General features: G+C 43.4%; 1 protein-coding gene and 1 pseudogene across 3 annotated transcripts in view; one reads left to right on the top strand and one right to left on the bottom strand.

Moving 5' to 3' along the window:
• CREB5 (cAMP responsive element binding protein 5) overlaps positions 1-19076 on the bottom strand; it is a gene marked incomplete at its 3' end in the record, with an annotated part of 332872 nt that overhangs the window by 21661 nt on the left and 292135 nt on the right. The window lies entirely within an intron of this gene.
• On the top strand, positions 6959-13802 carry LOC309966263 (large ribosomal subunit protein uL16-like; annotated as a pseudogene). The gene is made up of 3 exons: positions 6959-7024; positions 9297-9354; positions 13119-13802. The product of its transcript is annotated as a large ribosomal subunit protein uL16-like (transcript).

Genomic DNA, 19076 nt, shown 5'->3' with positions numbered 1-19076 from the left:
AGAGTCCACCTGCCAATGCAGGAGACACGGGTTCGTGCCCCGGTCTGGGAAGATCCCACATGCCACGGAGCAGCTGGGCCCGTGAGCCATGGCTGCTGAGCCTGTGCGTCCGGAGCCTGTGCTCTGCAACGGGAGAGGCCACAGCAGTAAGAGGTCCGCGTACCGCCAAAAAAAGTCTACAGATGATAAATGCTGGAGAGGGTGTGGAGAAAAGGGAACCCTCTTGCACCGCTGGTGGGAATGTAAATTGATACAGCCACTATGGAGAACAGTATGGAGGTTCCTTTAAAAAAGTAAAAACAGAACTACCATACGACCCAGCAATCCCGCTACTGGGCATAAACCCTGAGTAAACCATCATTTAAAAAGAGTCATGTACCACACTGTTCATTGCCCCCTCTATTTACAATAGGCAGGACATGGAAGAAACCTAAGTGTCTATCGACAGATGAATGGATGAAGAAGATGTGGCACATATATACAATGGAATATTACTGAGCCATAAAAATAAATGAAATTGAGTTATTTGTAGTGAGGTGGATGGACTTAGAGTCTGTCATACAGAGTGAAGCAAGTCAGAAAGAGAAAAACAAATACCATATGCTAACACATATATAAGGAATCTAAAAAAAAAAAAAGGTGGTGAAGAACCTAAGGGCAAGACAGGAATAAATACGCAGATGTAGAGAATGGACCTGAGGACACAGGGAGGGGGAAGGGTAAGCTGGGACAAAGTGAGAGAGGGTAATGGACTTATATACACTACCAAACATAAAATAGATAGCTAGTGGGAAGCAGCCGCATAGCACAGGGAGATCAGCTCAGTGCTTTGTGACCATCTAGAGGGGTGGGATAGGGAGGGTGGGAGGGAACGAGATGCAAGAGGGATGAGATATGGGGATATATGTATATGTACAGCTGATTCACTTTGTTATAAAGCAGAAACTAACACACCATTGTAAATCAATTATACTCCAATAAAGATGTTAAAAAAAAATCAGTTGGCAATCAACTTGGTCGCAGTTTCTTCAAAATTGTTTTTTCTTGTACATAGACAATTATCATCATATCCTGAGGGGCACAATGTACTAAGTACTGTATAATGCAGTTACCCCTTGGAAATGTATCTTCTGCAGGGATGATATTCTAGTTGGCAAGCTTACATTGGCTTCATAAAATATTTACTAGGGGACTCAAAGCTCTCTCCTGATTTGCATTCTTATCTGATTGATGATGGTGGCGTGTAATCACTGCGAAATGGAAGAGTTGTATTTAAATGATGATGAAGCAACCATGTGCCAGCCCTGTACAATATTAATGATTCTCAGCTGGTCAGACTAAACTATTGATAAGTACCAATTCAATTCGTCAAAATCTTTAGTCAAATGTAAACAGCCTCCACTTGTTAAAAAAAGGTGGGGGGGCAGTTTGACAGACTATATGTTAATATCCGATAATCACTGAATACATTTCCTGTGTCCTGATGCAGTAACCACTGAGTCCACTTGCCTCCTCTTTCATGAGCAACATGTACCACACAGAAGCTACTGACCTGCACCAGGATCATCCTGAAAAAGTTAAGCTTCCTGAATCCCTGGGAATGATTAGATGTTTCATATTGTGTTTATTACTAAACAGAAAAGTGAACAGATACTCCTCATCTCCAATTTTTAGAAATGATTTCAGTGTTTTGTTTTGTTTTGTTTTGCGGTACGCGGGCCTCTCACTGTTGTGTCGTCTCCCATTGCGGAGCACAGGCTCCGGACACGCAGGCTCAGCGGCCATGGCTCACGGGCCCGCGTCATGTGGAATCTTCCCGGACTGGGGCACGAACCCGTGTCCCCTGCATCAGCAGGCGGACTCTCAACCACTGCGCCACCAGGGAAGCCCCGATTTCAGTGTTTTTATAAAAATGCTCATTATAAAAAATTTAAGCAACTCTTAAAAGTACAATGAAGTCAGCAACCAATGAACCAAATGCAGTTTGTTTGGTGGGTGAACAGTATTCCAGACAGCTCTCTCTGTGCATATGTAGAGACGGAAGAACAAGTAGAATAATTTTATAACAATGGGATAGCACGTGGTTTAAAAAAACTCTTATTTGAATAGAACATAAACAAAAGAAGTGAACATTGGATGAATTGCTGGACTTCAGATACACATTTCTTTACTCCAAGAAAAGTTTCTAAGTGACATCTCCAAACTTAAAAGTGAAGAAAATTATGAAAAAATATATTGAGATCATTATTTTTTAATTGACATAGCAAATACTATTGATGGATTTTCTAGACTATTCTTTATAATTTCATTATTATAAAAATATACAGCTGCATAGTAAAAAAAAAAAAAAAAAACTACTACAAGAATATGTGGTGGGGCTTCCCTGGTGGCGCAGTGGTTGAGGGTCCGCCTGCCGATGCGGGGGACACGAGTTCGTGCCCCGGTCCGGGAAGATACCACATGCCGCGGAGCGGCTGGGCCCGTGGGCCATGGCCGCTGAGCCCGCGCGTCCGGAGCCTGTGCTCCACAACGGGAGAGGCCACAGCGGTGAGAGGGCCACGTACCGCAAAAAACGAAACAAACAAACAAAAAAGAATATGTGGTGAGAAAGTAAAAACTACCTGCCTACCTTCTTCCTTCTAAGCCCCATTCCTCAGATATAACCACCAAGTATCCGCAGACATATCCTTAACGTTTATCAGAATACGTTTGTGCAAGCCCTTTTTATGATATATCGTTTCGTATCTTGCTTTTTTTTCACTTCAACAATACACATCTTTGACACCTTGCCATATCAGTAAAAATAGCTAATAATAACTGCTGGCATCAACTGAGCACTCACGATGTGCCACTCCTCGTTCTGTGTTTTACAAGTATTAACTCACCTAATCCTCAGAACAACCCTGCAAGGCACAAAGAGAGACTAAGCCACGTGCCCAAGCTCTCGCCGCTGGAGAGGGGTGGAGGTGAGTTACCTCCACAGCCTGTTCTCTACGCCAGCAGAGAAGGGGCTGAAAGGCTTGCCATGCACACTTTGCCAGGAATAAACTGTGTTATACCACCTCCCCATCATTAAAAGGAAAGGCAGAAAGAAGAGCAGGACCCAGAAAAAAATGACAAGATGCCATTGCTGCACAGTCCAGCACACAAGTGGAGACCCAGATACACTCGTTCCAAAACTTGGCAGAGGCAAGGGTGCGTGGTGAGAATTTCCAGGCAGCTCAACTGCAGCAAAGGACCATCCAGAGCTTAGCACGATCACCTCTCGTTACATTTATGAAGAATGGGTCCTTATATTTCCCCCCCAAACACAGATCTGATAAGGTCCAGGTATCTGTTCTCCCTAGCCCTACTTCCGAACCTTCAGATATATTACCGTTCTAGGTCTTTCCAATGTTCAGAGGATGAAGGTCAAGACCTTAAAATAGTATATGCATAGGCACTGAGGAGTGTGGCCTGGCCTTCCCACCAACGCTTTGCATTTGATCATCTTCTTGCCTGGGATGATCTTTCCTTTTCCTCAGACATTCTAGAGCTCTCAGCCGCAGGATCCTCCTTAGTAAACTTCTCCCTGGTCTCCTGGTCTGAATCAATTCCTGTTGTTACATGGACCCAGTAGAACCATATTCCTCTTTATAAAATTCAGTTTGTAGTTACGATTTTTAGTATGATCATTCAGTTAATACCCACCAACCATCCCAGATTATAAGCTTCACGACAGCAGGAACCATGTTGGCTTTTGCTCAGTATTAAATTCAAAGCTTTAGCACGGAGCCTGGCACATATTGGGCACTGAATTCATATTTCTGGAATGAATGAAGAAATGAAAGTTTCTGAGGTTTAGGATGCGAATGTAGCATTTTCATCTTGGATCACTGCAGGTGGCATTCATACGAAAGGACAATTTTATCAGACAACCAATATTAGCAGAATGACTTCAGAAGTCATACAGGCAGGTAGGTGGATTATAAAATTACTGTCAAAAGAGATCCCTGCTCCACACCCTGCCTGCCCTCTAAAAATGATAACAGAAGGGACTTCTCTGGTGGTCCAGTGGTAAAGAATCTGCCTTACAATGCAGGGGATGCAGGTTCGATCCCTAGCCGGCGAACTGGTATCCCACGTGTGGCGGGGCAACTAAGCCCGCATGCCACAACTACTGAGCTTGCGTGCCTCAACTAGAGCCCGCGAGCTGCAAACTGCAGAGCCCACGTGCTCTGGAGCCTGAGCGCCACAACTAGAGAAGAGAAAACCCGCACGCCACAGCTAGAAAGAAGCCCACGCACCGCAACGAGGAGCCCACACGCCGCAACAAAAGGCATGCCTCAACGAAGATCCCACGTGCTGCAACTAAGACACCACGCAGCCAAAAATAAATAAATTTTAAAAATCTAAAAAAAATGATAACAGCAAAAAAGAAAACACAAATAAACAAAAGGAATGCGCATTAACTTCATCTTGATACATTTTCCCTGAAAGAGTAGCGTGGAAAATTGAAAAGCTGTTTAGCAGTGGGTCACTATGTTATCCCTTCAATGCTACAAACAACTTTTCCACCTTCAATTAGGAGCAAATGGAGCCTGACAAATAAATACTATGCACCAGATCTTCATCTCTCAAATAATTAGCTTGCACTGTTAAGGGAAATTACTTGATTGCCTCAAGTCTATTCTTGCAGGTTTCATGCCAAGGCAATAATACTAATAAGCCTTATAACATTCCATTTAACTGTTCGTTCAACAAATATTTATTGGGCACTAATGTTAGGCACATTATTATTTGCCCACTACCCGAAGGAAATGGGAGACACATAAAACCAAAGCCTTTTTGAAGTACTGGAAAGAAAACACACACACCCGAGTGTGGAAATGAAGACTTTTAAGCACCCCTTAGAGAATCTCAGGCCTGTGGGTTGAGTCCACCCCCAAAGCACCAGCCTACCTCATCTTTGAAAGGAAGGCGGTGAAGACAAATGATTATCAAGCTGCTGTGCATATGCCACATTTAATATTCTCCATGTCATTTCTAAACAGTTTGGGGCACTTCTAAAAGTCCTAAAGAGACCGCTGCTTCCCTGTATCCCAGTGCCAACAAGAGTCATCGCCCTATGAATCATTGAAACATACCAAATAAAGATATTTGTACCCCACTCTCTTAGGGATGATAAACGACCAGCAAATGAGTCCAAGCTGTATTTTGCAGAATGATTTTTCTTTTTGAAGCCGAACTGTGTCTTATTTTAAATAACATTCTACCCAATGCCAAGAAAAGGCAAGGGAGAGAGAGGGAAATTAATGAGCAAATAAACATATTTTTCAGCTACAAAAACCAGGGCTGTTACTGAGGTGCGACTGCAAGAAAGAAAAAATGATTCTGTTTACTTTCTCTCATCCTCTACCACATCCATTTATTTGAGAGAGCAAATCAGGAGAGACAGCGAGAAGCCTGACACAGCTGGTTTCAGTCAATAGGGGTCATTTTCATTCGGTCTGTGTATTTTATCAGCTCCTTGTTCACTGTTCCCAATGGGAGGATGGGCCTGCTGCCCAGGATCTGAGTTCTGGTAAGAAACCAGCTATCTACCTCATCCCATACCATGCACGACCGCTGCCATGGTGGCCCCGTCCCAGCACCTCTTTACTCTCCAGCTTAGCACAGTTTTGCATCACAGCATGTCCTGAGAGGCCCAGGTACACGCAAACGTCATTACCTCCACGTGGGTGCACGCATGTGGCCTGCGTGAGCACACTCGCACGACACACCCACCCACACCCACCCCAGGCAATTTATCTCCCATTAACAACTCACTCTTGCCCATTAGAAACATTTGTGGAACTGTAAAAACATTTCTTCTCCATTTTCAGCTCGGCCGATTGCTTATGCTTTACAGACTCTGAAAGCCAAACCGAATTAAACAAATATTTGAAATTCAGCTGGATGGGGGGTAGGCATGGTTGAAGCATTCTTTCTAGACAGGTTTTAATTAAAAACGGCTCTTGGGTTTTGTTCCAGAAAAGAACGTGATAACATCAAAATGTAGTGTTGCTGATTGACCACAAGTGAGAGACTATCTATATGAAAATAAGATAAAATCCATCTTCGTATTTCCTTTTGAACATGAAACAATCGCCATCAGTGGCCATCCCAATGTATTTCTGTAAAGGTAATTTCCTCTTTCTTTCTCCTTCCCAACACAGTTGATCAGCGGAGGTGGTAACACAGGCTCCTGAATGGTCCACATGGTCAATGGTGTGACACCTCCAGAAGCCTTCACTGGAGGAGTGCTTGCAACATCGATGATTACTGACTTGCTCTAGGTATCAAGGATTTCTGAAATTAAGTCTCTGAATTCACGAAAAATAACTGATATTTATCCACGGAATTTTATGACACTGTGTCGCCAGTTGGATCCCAAAATGCTTCCCAAAGTTGGAAAGAGGTAGGGATGAGAGGGTGCCACGGGATAGTTACACAAACTATGAACTTCCTTAGCCAAGGCAGAAGTAGCTTTAATGCCCAGATTCACATCTTGGCTTCAGGATGTCTGTTGAGAATGATCATATAACTCTGATAGCAGAGTGGATCTTAAAATCCACATTTATTTCAGAATCATTGTTAAGAAAATTAATCAAAATCACACCCGGCTTAATCACTTGGAATAAAGTATGCTCCTTTCAAAACTTGTATAATGTAACTCAGCTCTGATGGTTTCACAGTTTAAGTATTCTTCTGCTTTAGATTTTGGTTTGGTAGTAAAATTTCAAAAAAGGCTACCAGGTTGGCAGAAGAGATTACCAGGGAAAGGGGAGGATCCTATAGGGTCTGGGAGGAAAACTATTCATACTCTTTGTCATGTTGTCATTAAAAAGTATTAACTGTGAAGATATTAGAAATGATGTAATTATTAAAAAAACACAAAGGAATTGTATTATACATCAATACTCTAGTCCACCGGAAAATGATGCAAGGAAATCTCACAAATAAGGATGGTACCTCAGAAAAGCGGAACTTCGGCAATTCTAAAGTAAGCAAGGAAAAGAATTCAGTGTTTGATTTCACGCTCTCATTGTCCATTTGCGGGTATAACTTCTAAAGTGAGGTAAAGCAGACCTAAGCGCTAGGTGACATGTTAAACTTCGGTGGTTAAAATGCCAAACAAACCCCAGAGACAAATCTTAAGCAATTTCCCTGCCACCCTTTTTATATTAATGTCTAAATCGTATAGTAATTACTGTTCTGCAAGAGTGAGCCTTCAATTTATTCTTAAGTGAAGAAATTAATGAACACACATTTATAGAATTGTTCTATTTCAGATACTGCTTCCCTGCATCTCTTTGACTCAGGGGCTGTCATTTATAATTCAGCAGGCTGGTGAGCATTTTAAGAGGCTGTGCATTTTTTTTTTTTTTTTTTTTTCCGGTACGCGGGCCTCTCACTGTTGTGGCCTCTCCCATTGCGGAGCACAGGCTCCAGACGCGCAGGCTCAGCGGCCATGGGTCACGGGCCCAGCCGCCCCGCGGCATGCGGGATCCTCCCGGACTGGGGCACGAACCCGTGCACCCTGCATCGGCAGGCGGACTCCCAACCACTGCGCCACCAGGGAAGCCCTGCACAACGTTTTGAATGTACCAAATGCCACTGAAAGGTACAATTTATAATGGCTAATTTTATGTTATATGAATTTTGTCAATTAAAAATTATTTTAAAAATAAAGCACTTAAGCAATATAAGAATCTCTTATCTTTTAATAGGGCTAATAGAAACTCTCGACTTCATCTGAGAATGACTGACATTCACTATGATGTCACCTTAAGTGAAACACTGTATTGTGAACAATAAAAGCCAAAAAGATACCTTGCCCTAGAATGGATAAGGTCCAAGCCAGGTTTTCGGTATGTCTCAGGGAATTTGACTCCTCTGCCAGACACTGGCACCCTCTTTTTTCTACAATTCTATCATCTCCCAGCTGGCTTAGAACTAAAGAGAAAATGCACAAGCCACATCCATCAACTGTGCATGATACAAAGCTAGTAGAGAGTGTTAAATACACTGGACGATGAGCCAGTATCCAAAAAGATCTTGGCAGACGAGCATCAAGGAATCCAATATGAGAAATTTAACGGGGATCAGTGTAACATCTTATGCTTGGTTAACAAAAACAAACCCCCCAAAACACCAGTACTGTACACTGGAAGCTCAGGGGAGACGCAGCTTGGCGGTTACATATGTAACAGAGGATGCAGGGATTTCGTACGACTTTGTAGAGCACCCCTATGTGACGCACATGTCAAAACAACTAATGTGGGGCTTCCCCGGTGGCGCAGTGGTTGGGAGTCCACCTGCCGATGCAGGGGACGCGGGTTCAAGCCCTGGTCCGGGAGGATCCCACATGCCACGGAGCAACTGAGCCCGTGCGCCACAACTACTGAGCCTGCGCTCTAGAGCCCGTGAGCCACAACTACTGAAGCCTGCACGCCTAGAGCCCATGCTCTGCAACGGGAGAGGCCACTGCAATGAGAAGCCCTCACACTGCAACAAAGAGTAGCCCCCACTTGCCGCAACTAGAGAAATGCAGCAATGAAGACCCAACGCAGCCAAAAATAATAAATAAATAAAATAAATATAATTTAAAAAAAAAACAACTAATGTGACTTTTCAGCTGCATCAACAAAACTAGATTAGAGAACTTAATGCTAGAGGGTGAGAGTCCTGCTCACCTCTGCACAGGCCAGGATGCGTGCCATACAAGCCCGTGTCCCCATATCCCTGGCCCCCACAAAATCTCATGTCATGCCTAATAGACGCTGGATTTTCTCTAGGGGAGTATCCCAATTCTCAGTTGATGTTCCATACATGCTGCTACCATTTTCCTTCTCTAAGGACACTGTGATGAATATCCTTGTATTTGCACAGCTTAGCACATTTGCCTTGTTATTTTTTAAATGTGTTCATTATTTAAAAAAAAAACAAACTGATGACTTGATCCATCCAGTTGGGTTCAGTTTCTGGGCAGAGGTGATGATGATGGTGAATGGTAGTAGTAGTGGATGCTTGTGTGTGTGTGTGTGTGTGTGTGTGTGTGTGTGTGTGTGTGTATGTGTGTTGTGTGTAGGGAATGGGAGCTGGGTGTCTGTTAAGGGGGATGTAAAAGGAAAAGATGGGGGTGGTGCAACTGTTAAGTATCGGCTTTAGTTAATGAGCCTTTTCTTGGATTTTATTTTCCTATTCTGTCAATATCCCCATACCCAGGTGAGATACTGCCATCTTACAGTTTTAGGGTTCCCTGCTCCCTTCAGATTACTGAGCTCCTTAAGCACTACGGAATGACCTTGGGTACTAACTTGGCCCTAGCAGGTATTACATGCTCCTGGCTGGTTTCCCTGGCAATTTTAAAGGTGCTGAATACACAGTGGCCTTAGAATAAATATTTGATGATTGCCCTCCTGCCTGCCTGCTGCCTGCAAGTCTCCAGGAGTGGTGCCTAGCCATGGAATGTCTTTAAAACGTTGGCCTACAATTTTCTCCACAGAAAGAATGCCTTCTGGTGGTGGTTGCAGGGAGAATAATGCCCTTTGTCTTGCTAGTGAACACTCCACACCCCCCAAAACCCAGCACCTGCAAGCCTGGGTAATTTTAGGTAAGGGCTTATTTCTAGCTTTCATAGAAGAAAGTTCTATTGGAAAAAAAGTCATCCTTTGTTATTTTATTTTGGACGAGCTTTTAATCAGAAACACAGGCAGTAACATATGTTAGAAAAAGACATATGAAACATAGAACTTTGCATTTATAACTCACTATGGAAAATCCATGTTAATGCAACACTAAGTTTGGGGTTTTAACTGCACAGAAGTCATGAAATTCAGATTCAAGTTCCCACAGCAAACTTGATACCATATGTGCATCCCAGGGCCCTTCCTGAGTGGGGTGACCTCATTACTGGGCAAAAAAGTGATGCAATGAATAGTGATGGATAGGATTTCTCCTCACTGCTACACTTCCCATCATCCCAAGAAAGATGGACAGCGGGCAACATTAACTATACCAATTGCTCCCCTTTTAATGCACAGCAGTCCTTGGGTGTGTGCTTGATGACCATCACGAAGAGCCACTGCACAGCAGTGTCGGAGGCGGGAGGTCCACGACTTGGCAGTGCGCTGCTCGGGTGGAGCAGCCAGGCACCCCATCACCAGTCCTCCATCAGATCCTTACCCACACCCTTCTTCGAGCAGCTGTGTTCACTGGGCACTGCCCTCCCACCCCCACTCCATCCCCAGAGGACACCTCTCAGTAACTCAGATGCTCGAACTTCTGCATCTGAATGTCTGACTAAAAGGACCTTCCCGGACACACCTCTGCCTGGTGTTGGCGAGGCTTCTCCAAGACGGCGGTTCCATATTGTCGTGTTCTAGCTTTATTCCACTTGCTGGGGAATGGCAAGATGTGTGCCGTTCCTTGTGGAGACATGTGTTGTCTGGCCAAGGGGGCCTCAAGGTTATTATAGGTAAAGAGTCTCCATGTGTTTCTCTTAAACTATGGGTAGTAGATTGTATGGAAGTATAAGTTGTCCTGCCCCTTGGTATCGATATCCACACCTCACTAACATGTGGCGTATGACCAGTTCTGTTTTTCTTCTTGGTAAAATGGTATGGTACATTCTGTTCTCCACACTCTCCTTTGCCTCTGATCTGATCCCTGCTTGAGTTCCCCCAAGCATGTCAACAAAGATATGGGAGAAGACTGGGGATGGGGGTGGGGAAGAGAAAGAGTGTGTAACAAACTCTGATCATTAAGTGCTGCTTAAGTTTTTTGGGGGGTGCTTTGTAAGTGTTCGTGGTCCAAAGCCACTGGACCAATAGCCAAATCAACTTGCTCTGATGGCTCTACGATCCTCCTAAAAAAGAGTTCCCAGTCTGCCTGTGAGTGGTCTGGACTGTATGGTGCTCAACTCAGCAGCTCTCAGACAACACAGACAGCACATCCACCAATAGCCCCTGGGCTCTGAGCACATGGAGAATCAGTAATGCCATTTGTCAATGGCCTGTTCTCACTGAGCAGGAAGGACCAGGAGAAACCTGGGAGAGACTTGGGATGAAGGAGCACCATCATTAATAAAAGCTTCTATCACGCACAATCTTTGGGTTTTTAGGCAAAACACAGCAGCAAGAATAAAGCTGTGCATGGGGAAACTAAAACAGAACACAAAAGATGGGGGTTTTTTTGGTTGATGTTTACATTTAAGGCAAAAAAAAAAATTTTTTTATAATGCATATCTACATTTAAGGCATTTCCAAGAGAAGCCATTTATAATTTATGAAGAGTCTGGTTGTTTGTGTGTTTATAAAAAGTTATGCTTAAGGAGAACTTTTGAATTAGGCCCAAGAAGATGATAGTCCAGAGCATTTCCAGCCAAAAAATGAGGAACAACTTTTTTTTCTGAGCTGATGTGTATCCAAATCATGTTGATTCTCACACGCATTTTAAAAATTCCATTAATATCTAGCTGTTGAAGAATAAGTTTTCTGTACTGTTTTCTAATTGGAGAGCTTTTCTTGTTTCAGGAGGTATGACTAGCAGAATACATTAACTATTTGGCACATTTTTAAGAGTGAAATTACAGTCTCTTGCTAAGCTATCTTTTTACCTCTTCATTTCTATTGTCTCCATGGTGTACAATTCAATAAACCAGAGACCTAACTCTACTGTTTCACTGCCTACAACCTAAGTAATGGGGGTGGTGGAGTGGGGAATGTGGAACCACCTCTTTAAATCATATTGTCACAACTGAGTACCGTTCTAAAAACGCCAAACAGAAAGCTTTCTGTTTGATTTATTCATTGAAAATGGCCTAAGAATTTATCTTCTAACAAGCTTAAGATATCATTTTCATGAACTGTCTTCTCTTCCAGCTTAAGCAATTTCTTTTCTGACTCCAAATTTCTCCTAAGCAACTACTCACCAGGGACTGACAATAATGTAGTAGCTTGTCCTAAATCAGTGCCTTCCTTCTAGAGCGAGCAAAGTTCTTTGCAGATATTAAACCTTCGAAGTAGGTGATGAAGATCATCCCCCATGATCTGAAGATGTAGGAAATTCCTCTGAAGAAATAAATGTTAAGTCACCTGCTCGAGAGCCCGTGTAGACAAGGGATTTGAACCTGACGTTGTTCTTTGTGGTGCAGCCTGACAGTTTGCCTAGTTAGAAGAAGATGGTAGGTAATATAAAAAGCACGTGGAAAAGGCAAAAAGGAAGAAAGAGGCAAAAGGCCAGAGGGAAGGGAAAAAGATATAGAGGAGGAAAGGAAGTCAGCTCAACTGGAGGTGGAAAACATGCTCTATCTACCCAAGGGCTCTGATATTTGTATTTATTCGTATACAATGATAAGGCAGAATCACTGTAAAAGAGAAGTGGATACAAGATTGAGTCAAAGGACTCCAAACTCAGACAAGCTCAATTCCCTTTTTTAGAGAATTTTCCACTCCACCCTAGTTTACAGATAAATTAATCACCAAAGGGTGTTTATCAAGTGATTTCTTCCTTTCACCAAATGCCAGTTATAGAGAGTCTGGATTTGGTGTGGCAGCTAAGGAAAGAACTGTATCTTGTGGGGTTGTTTTTTATATGAATAACATTATATATAGACATCTCCCCACTTCTGTAAGGTTTTCAAAGCATGCGTGGTTAACCGGAGGCTAACAAAATGGTTAACCAAACGTGTCACTGCTAAGCCCAGTGGAAATAGTGATGGCAGCTCTAGCAATGGGGAGTTGTTCTTCCGTTTCTGCGACACATTCCACCCAGCATCCAGCCTGACTTTCAGAATGGCATAATGCTTTGAAGAGCATATTGGAGGCTGCAGACTTCACGTGGGGGAAGCCCAGCTGACCAGGGGAAGGGCCATCTGCATCTACAGACTACTGCTTCTGCAAGAGTGGACTTAATTCTGCACACTCTTCATGTGTGCAGAGAGACAAGCCCTCCAAAAGGACTCTCGTCAGTCCACTGCCCTTTGCTTAGTTTTGATCTCAGGTAAAATTCGACCTGAGGGCGTCTACCCGCCCTCGCCCAGACTCCATGGTTCCTACGCGTGAAGACAGACTGCCTATATAAGGCATGAGCAGGCGTGGGAGCGCCTCTTTCCCTTCGGCGCACCACTAAAGATCATGGTGTCACCGTGGGACGCCGCCCCGCTCGCTGTTACCGGTATTGTAAGAGCAAGCCGTACCCAAAATCTCGCTTCTGCCGAGGTGTCCCTGATGCTAAGATCCGCATCTTTGACCTGGGGCAGAAGAGGTCAAAGGTGGATGAGTTCCCACTCTGTGGCCGCATGGTGTGTCGGATGGGTATGAGCAGCGCTCCTCTGAAGCCCTGGAGGCTCCCTGTATTTGTGCCAACAAATACGTGGTGAAAAGCTGTGGCAAAGATGGTTTTCACATCCGAGTGCAGCTCCACCTCTTCCACTGTCATCCGCATCGACAAGATGTTGTCCTGTGCTGGAGCTGATAGGCCGTGGTGCCTTTGGAAAGCCCCAGAGCACAGTGGCTAGGGTCCACATTGGCCAAGTCATAATGTCCATTTGCACCAAGCTACAGAAAAAGGAGCATGTGACTGAGGCCCTCCACAGGGCCAAGTTCAAGTTCCCTGGCCGCCAGAAGATCCACATATCCAAGAAGTGGGGATTTACTAAGTTTAACTCCGACGAATTTGAAAACATGGTGGCAGAAAAGCGGCTTATCCCGGATGGTTATGGGGCCAAATACATCCCTAATCGTGGCCCTCTGGACAAACAGTGGGCCCTGCACTAATGAAAGCCTTGTTGCTGTCCCCTCCTTACTCATGCCCACCAATAAATCCTACTTTCTTTACAAAAAAAAAAAAAAAAAAAAAGAATCCTTGCTGGAAGTAGGAGGGATATGTACTAAAAACTCAATTTTTAAACAAACAAAGAAGTAAATATGATACTCTTTTGCAACCAACCCCAACTATTTTCCCAGGGGAGAGGGTGGGGAATCTTTAAATCAGATTCCAACAAGAAAAAATACATCTAAGTTACTCAATCTAGCTACACAGTATTGCCTCCCTTGGTGTTCTTGGAAGACGGGAAATATAGACAGGGAAAATGAATGTAAAGAAGCATGTACTCATTCTTCTAAGTCTTTCTTTTATCATCCCAGGTTTCAAATTTTTAAACTAGTCTCCATTTTTCACTTAAAGATAGAGTGTGTATCACAGGATAAAAATCAGGGACTCTAGGAGTGTGTATTCAAGATTCATGCTGAGCACACTGGTACTTAGTACTATATTAATCTACCTTCTGAAATAACAGTTACACTTCTTTCTGAATCCTAATTTTGCACACTTTTCATGTGCAGAGATGGTAAGCCCTCCGAAAGCACTCTCTCCTGCTCTTTGCTTAGTTTTGATCTCAGATAAAATTCAGATCTCGGTAACCTCAGTTGTCAATTAAGTATATTATCAAAAGGACACCACAGAAGAGAATTTCTCACCCAGGGCTAATTAGGTAATGTTTCCCCAAAGCACTTGCCATTCAAATTTTAAAACAGACACCCACAGTGAAGCGTGGAGATGGGGCTGGAAGATCACCAGCCTGGTTGATTTCCTTCTAAATGACAATAATTACCCAGGTAAGAGGCAAAGCTTCTCCTATTCAGTCAATTTTGATCATTTCAGAACTTAATGGTTACGAAATAATATCAGCCAAAATCTACACATCTCATGAACCTGATGATTCATGAATTTAGATTTAATATTGTCCTGAATTTGAAGGTTGGTTCAAAGAATACCTATAAAACACCAACCATGAAAACCAACTCAATACAGTACTCATGTCTCTGGTGAGAGATACAGGTGGATTCTGTTTATTCTGAGAAAAGAAAGTTGTCAGGACAACTGAGTGAGACATTTCAAATGCAATTTAAGGTCATACTCTTGAAGTGCATTAGGAAAAACAGTGAGGCCACCATTTTAGGGAGATTAACATGTCAGATGCACATATGAGATTTCCACATCCCACACCACTAAAATATATGCCAATTTAGGAATACAGAAGACTTAAAGCAACTGAATCTTTCACTCTTACATGCTCTTGGGGAGCATGGGTGACGTACATATAGCTTGGGCTCTGATGCACTGTGGTTGGTCATTAAATGTTCCATGACATTTTTTTTTTTTTTTAATCAGAAGAGAGTTTTAACCTGGCTCCATTTCAGCTAAGGTAATGACAGCCTCCCTCCCAAAGATTCTTTCTTCCCTTCCAACTGGCCAACACTTGCTTCATTTTCTCCTGTAGAATAAAGATCACCCAGAATGACTGGCTGTGCATGGCAGCTCCTCCTTCTGTGCTCCCCTGGTGTTTTGGGGGAAGTTGTTCATTCTTTCAACATACATTTAATGAGCATTTATTCTGTGCACAGTAAGATATATTATACAAAGACAATTCTGCCCATTTCCAAAAAGATTGAAATCTAGTAGATTCCATTATTCTGAGGTCCTGGGACATTGTAAATTAAATGGTTATTTCTAGTGCTATTTCCGATCAAGGTTAGATTGTTCTAACCTGAACCTAATAGATACTGCGGTGTTCTGGGGCTAACTAGCATTTTCAGATTGCAGCATATCAAATATATGTAGTTAAACCTGACCTAAACTGGGGACTTTTAGTCACGACTCAATCCAGTGGTTCTCAGCCGAGGGTGATTTTGCCCCCTGGGGGACACTTGGCAATATCTGGAGACATTTTTGATTGTCACAACTTGGAGGGGAGGTGCTACTGGCATCTAATGGGTACAGCCTAGAGATACTGCTGAACATTTAATAATGCATGGGACAGTCCCTCACAACAAAGAATTCTCTAGCCAAAATGTCAATAATTCCAAGATCGAGAAACCCTGCCTTAATCTGACTGCCAGGTTAACTACACCAGGAGTCAATGCCATTTACCAACCAGTTATTTATTTTATTACTTTGAAGGAGACTTCACAAGACCGTTGTGATGTGGGTATTAAAATGGGCTGGTATCAAAATCCAACTTAATAACAAAATATCTTCCGTGTGACATTTCCTCTCTGTCCTTAATGGAATTCATCAACTCACTCTGTCTCACAAATGGCAGTGATCATAAACGACACCGAGAATTATTTTCTATAACCATAGGCTCTAATAACTGGAAGAGTTTGGGGGCCCACCTGGAGCAAAACACAGATTACATTTTATTTATATTTCAAGGTATCTTTCACAGATTAAAAAAAAGGAGGCTCAGCAAGATGAAAAGGCTATCGTGGTCCCATGACAAGTTCAAGGTTGAAGGTGAATTAGATCCCATGCCCCCTGACTGCCAGTCTAAGCTTCCTCTGCTATCCTGGAGACTAATCTGGAACTCAGCTGCATCTTGAAGTTAAATAAGAAACAGAGATGACATCTGAAAATGCTAACAGCCCATGTGCTGTGTATTTTCCGTGGCACTGAGGCAATGTGTTCTGAGGCTGGGCTTCTTCTTGTCAGGAGCCACAGTGACAGTGTCAGCCACTGTGCTTGGGGGGAAGCTAGGAGTAGAGTTTGTTAAACTGGCAGGCATCTGCATCTCCTCAGCTGGAGGCAGGTGCTCCTGGTAGGATCTGCCAAACTAGGAGGCAAGGGCAGATCCCAAGACCTATCGGGGAGTGTCAGTAAGGGCCTAACCATACTCTCCTTTCCCAGTGGCAGCTGGGGCACTTCTCCCAGTTTTCTCCCTCTGGCTCCTAAAATGGTTATTGCATTGTATTCTGTTATCTTTCAAATAATTCCAACCCCGTAAAGATCTTTAAAGGGAAGTATGTAAAGTTTCAGCCCTGACATTCTCTTCTCAGTAACTTCTTAGGTTTGCACATGGAATTGGGCCTGCGTAGTGGGAGAAGAGGTATATACCCTATTTGTCTGCAGAAAACTAATCATAGTGGGCTCTGAATTCAACAGTGAATTTAATACTCCTACTTTCAAATAATTAACCAAAATCCAGAGATTCCAGTAAACATTCTCATAAATCTTTTTAGTAGATAGAGTCCACCTTTATTTAGTCAATAAGGGTGGGAGGAGGACTTCCCTCCCACCTGCACCCCACCTTCCATCTATAAAGAATTTTAAGAGGGGAGCCTGGAAATATGGAAATCTGCATAACTTCCCCTTACTTCTTTTCTCCTCTCAGATCTTCTGTAAAATAAAAACAGAGTATGTCATAGAAAAATGGAAGCTTGAATTTTCTGTCTCATGTTTTCTTTGAAAGCGTTGGGGACAAGGCATGTAAAATCCTTCACGAAGCATGTCACGAAGCTTCATGCAAGTTGCCTGTCTCCTCCTTCAGCCTTTTGACATGACCACTAATATCCTTCTGGGAACTATCACCATCTCTCTCTCTCTCAACACCATCGGAATCTGCCTCATGACCAAGGAAATGGAACAAAACATGGGGTCAGTCAGTGTATGTGGGTGTGTGTGTCTGTGTGCACGTGTGTATAGGATGAAGAAGGGGGAAAGGGGAGGGGGAAGGTACAATGGCACATGACCAGGTCCCAGAAATAATGCATAAGTCTGCCCAGAGATTCTCCTATGGCCCTTTAAACAGGATCCTTGTTGGAATTTTTGGATTCTGTCCCATGGAGTTCAAGTGCATTCTTCAGGGCAGCCAGTTACTGTTCCACAGAGGTGTGGATGTCCTGGAGTTTCCCAAGCACAATACTTCACATTGTCGGTTCAGAATTACTTTAATTCTCCTTTCCACCATCCCAACCCCATTAAGAAGCTGTTGGATCTGCAGAGAAGCTTAGCACAGCCAGGGATGAAAATACCAATGAAAGCAGGAAAAAGACCTGTAGTAAACATTCTAGTATAAGAATATAATCAAGTTTTTGCCCATTTTTTGCCTGATAATAATCAAGGTCTGACTTCAGCAATTCCATGAAGTTTACCCAAAAAGTTTTGTTTTCCTGAAGGATGGAAAAAAAAAAAAAAAAAGCCATCACTTTATCCTGGCTTCACGCAGCCGCATTTAAGGGTAGTGGATTAAGGTTTTGCTCTATATAGACAATAAAGCACATATCCTCTGGGAAAAGTTCCTTGGAAGTGTAAGTGTTTGGAAGCCCATGAATCAAACAGATCGAGAACCCCTGCATTCACCCAGTCTACATCTGTTGCCAGTTCCAGATCATTCCCTGCGGATGACTTGTATATTATTACACAAGGCAACATCCTAAAATGAAAGCACCTCTAAGAGAATTACGGTGTTAAAGTGAATATACAATCCAGATGCTTCCCAACTCGGGTGAACCCCAGGAGGTCTCCACTCCCGACAAAATGAGACGACACAGAAAAGCCTAATGACGGCTCCACATGGATTTAGCCCGAAGGGGACTGTTTATTTTTTTGACTTTGAGAAACTGCATTGGGGATCAGCCAAAGAATGAATACGGAAAAGTCCCCTTAAATTGTACAGAATCTGTCATCCTGAAGACCAGCTTCTGAACGTCAATACCTTTAACAGGAGTGACTTGAAATCGGGTCTTAGGGTACAAAGAAAAGAGTGGAAGGAGATACCGAAGAAAACGAAGGTGCAAGAATGGGTGAAAAGGGTTGCCACTTATAATCCCGAAGACTCTGGCGAGCCCTTCGCACTCATTCCAGAAAGTCCCCAAAGCTGTTTGGCATTAGAGGTGGGCAAGAAAAAGCAGACATCACAATACTTTGCTTGTGAACCACATCCACTCCCCTCCCTTAACGAGAATCTTGTGGGCGCAAACCACAGGCTCATAACCGAACCCTCCCTGCCAGGGCAGCAGACAAATCTCGCTTTCCCACAGGCTGGCTCGGCATTTTTGCCTCCCGCCACAATGCCTGGGCTTAAGGATCCATCATCAAGGGCAGCCAAATACGTTTCTCCACCCATAGCGACTCGGTCCTGGACCTCAGCCAAAGTGAGAACACCAGGGCGCGGGGAAAATCCTATAGCTGAGCGAACAGAGCAGGAAAACTGGGAGCAGCGAGAAAGGGTTGAAGTGGCTAATTTTTCCACTCCCCTCCTGCTGTGGTTA

Source organism: Leucopleurus acutus (genome assembly GCF_964270905.1).
Source record: "Leucopleurus acutus genome assembly, chromosome: 9".
NCBI lineage: Eukaryota > Metazoa > Chordata > Mammalia > Artiodactyla > Delphinidae > Leucopleurus > Leucopleurus acutus.
This window is presented reverse-complemented; position numbering and strand designations above follow the sequence as displayed.